Consider the following 3,216-nt stretch of genomic DNA (forward strand, 5'->3'; position numbering starts at 1 on the left):
CTGGCGCTGGGTGACGGTTTAGGGGTTACAGTGGCAGTATTTGGTAATAGTTAGACTGTGATGCCGAAAAACCTGGTCAAAAAAACTGCTCAGAGGCTTTTGTATCTTTGAACAGCAAGGTATTTGTTTATTTGACATTGGGAACAAGGGCTGAACCTCAGGCTATCAGGTGCAGTTTGTGGGCCAGCCTGACACTCCATGGGCAACAAGAGCTTTCTGTGGTGGCACTGTTTGTCTGGGAGGAATCTTCATCCATATTCAATTTTGGGACTTGGACTGGCAATTTCAGCTCAAAGTCCCAAAAGCAAACTACAGCATTTTCTCCCAGATAAGAAAGCCTCTATCTTTTGGTTGTTAGGTGCAGTTGGTGGGCCAACCTGGGAGGTCCATGGGCAGCAAGAGCTTTCTGTGGTGGCACCTTTGGTCTGGGAGGAATTGTCTGTATTCAATTTTGGGAGCTGGACTTCCAGTTTTGGCTTTAGGATTCCTGCAAGGTAACCTGACCCCTTTTTCCCCAGAAAGAAAACTCTGATCTTCATGGTTTCAGGTACAGTTGGTGGGCCAGCCCTGGCACTCCTTAAGCAGCAAGAGCTTTCTGGTGTGGTACATGTGGTCTGTGAAGAATCTTCGTCCATATTCAATTTTGGGACTCGCACTGCCAATTTCGGCTCTAGGATTCCTGCAAGGTAACGTAAGCCCTTTCTCAGGGCCACGCTTAGAAACCCTGCCGCGAGGCCCCCAGAGAAGCCAAGGGGAGCTGGGATTCCCTGGAGTCCCAGGGAACCAAGGGGAAGGTGGGAAAGGGGCAGAGAGCAAACCCCCCCAGCTGCTTCTCCCTGCAGCCCCCACGGCAGGTGCAGCGAACACACACCAGTGTAGAGTTTTTAGGAGAGCTTTAAAATAAACTAAAAAACAATCAGTTCACTGAAAAATCCTTCTGCAGTCCACACTGTCTAACAACTCAAACAGCTCACTAAGAAAATTACCTAATTTAGAAAAACAGAATTGTAGAACCTCAGTGCAGCTGCCCTGGGATTTCATGCCCCCTGTGCCTCTTGCATCAGGGAAAAGGACTCGGATGCAGTGGGAGGGACTGGGGGCAGTGGGCAGGGAAGGGGATGGGACTGGGGACACTGGAGAGGGACTAGGGGCACTGGGGGGATTTGGACTGGGAGTGGGGACACTGGGATGGCACTGAGATTTTCGGGGGGGGACGGACTGGGAGCGCTGGGATGGGACTGGGGGTCATTGGGGAGGGACTGGGGAACCGTGGGACTGAGGGCACTGGGATAGGAGTGAGATGCACTGAGGAGGGACTGGGCCGGGACTGAGGGCACTGGAGAGGCCCTGGGGGCACTTGGGGGAACTGGGCTGGGACAAGGATTGTCTGGGGAGGGACTGGAGGCACTGGGATAGGACTGAGAGACACTGGGGAGGCACTAGGACACAGTGGGGCACCACTGGGATGGGACTGAGGTCAGCGGAGAGGGAACTGGGATAGGACCAAGCCAGTAGGGAAGGACAGGGGTGCACTGTGGAGGGAGTGTAATACACCAGGGAAGCACTGGGATAGGAGTGGGATAACCGGGGAGGGAATTGGGATGGGACTGAGGGCAGTGGGAAGGGACTGGGATGGAACTGGGCGAACTGGGGAAGGACTGGGTTGCCCTGCAGGAGGACACTTGGGAAGGAATGGTTGCACTGGCTTGCACTGAGAGAAGTGGGAAGGGACTGGGATGAGAGTGGGGGCACTAGGGTGGGACTGGGAGCACTGGTGGCACTGGACTAGGACTGGGAGAACTGGGGAGGGAGCAGGGAGGGACTGCCAAGTGACTGGGATGGGAATGGGATGCACAGGGAAAAGGAGCACAACGCACTGGGATGGGACTGGGGGCAGTGGGGAGGGAGTGCAGACACTTCAAGGGAGTTGGATTGCACTGGGTGCGACTGGGGGCACTGGGCTGAGACTAGGAGCACTGGAGAGGGACTGGGGTAGTAGGGAGGGACTGGGATGGGACTGAGGGCACTGGAGATGGACTGGGGAGAACTGGGCTAGCACTGAGGGCACTGGACTGCAACTGGGATTCTCAGGGGAGGGACTGGGGAAACTGGGATGGGACAGGGGTCATTGGGGAGGGATTGTGGACAGTGGGACTACAGGCACTGGGATGGGACTGAGATGCACTTGGTGGGCACAGGGATGGGACTGAGGTCACTGGGGAGGGAACTGGGATGGGACTGGGAGCACTGGGAAAGGGACTGCAGGGACTGGGATAGGACTGGGAAGGTACTGCAAGGGGACTGTGTCAGGACTGGGGAGGGGACTGGAGAGTGTGCCTGGGATGGGCCTGAGAATCTCTGGGGAGGGACTGGGAGCACTGGGATGGGGCGCAGATGTACTGGGAAGGGACTGGGATTTGATTGGAAGCACTGGGAAGGGACTAGGAATCGTTTAGGAGGGACTGGGATGGGACTGGGGGCACTGATGATGGCTCTTGAATGCGCTTGGGAAGGACTAGTAGCACTGGGATGCAGTGGGGAAGGACTGGAGGCACTTGGATGGGACTGAGAGAACTAGGATGGCACTGAGGGTACTGGGGAGGTACCAGTGGCACTGGGTTGGGACTGGGTTGCACTGGGGGCACTTGGGAGCAAGTTGGATCACTGGGGAGGGAACTGGGATGGGACTGAAGGCATTGGGGAGGGACTGCAATGGGTTTGAGGCAACTTGGGAAGGACTGGGAGCACTGGGGAGTTTCTGGAGGGAACTGCGCAGGGAGCTTGGTTGGACTGAGGGTACTAGGGATGGACTGGGATGGGACTGGGGTGCAGTGGGAGCAATTGGGAAGGAGTGGAGGCACTGGGGAAAGAACAGGGAGGGAACTGACTGCACTGGGATGGGGTTTGGGGCACTCGGGAGAAACTGGGAGGGATTTAGGAGGGACTGGAGACAGTGGGGAGGGACTGGGGACAGTGGGAAGGGACTGGAAAGGTGAAATTGAAACAGACTCACCTGAGTCATGGTCTAAGAAGTCCTGCTACAGCTGCTGAGCCCGAACAACAGCCGAGGGGCCTCAGCCCAAACTCTGGCCCCTCCTCCCCCTCATTGTTAACACCTGGGCCTTCTCCATAGAACAGCTGATTCTACCCAGTACTCCCAGTTCCCTCCAATGGCTTGCAATAGAATTACTAGACTCCCCAGAGTGCACAAAAATA

The sequence above is a fragment of the Manacus vitellinus genome, unplaced genomic scaffold (genome assembly GCF_001715985.3).
Source record: "Manacus vitellinus isolate BGI_N305 unplaced genomic scaffold, ASM171598v3 scaffold_27_pilon, whole genome shotgun sequence".
NCBI lineage: Eukaryota > Metazoa > Chordata > Aves > Passeriformes > Pipridae > Manacus > Manacus vitellinus.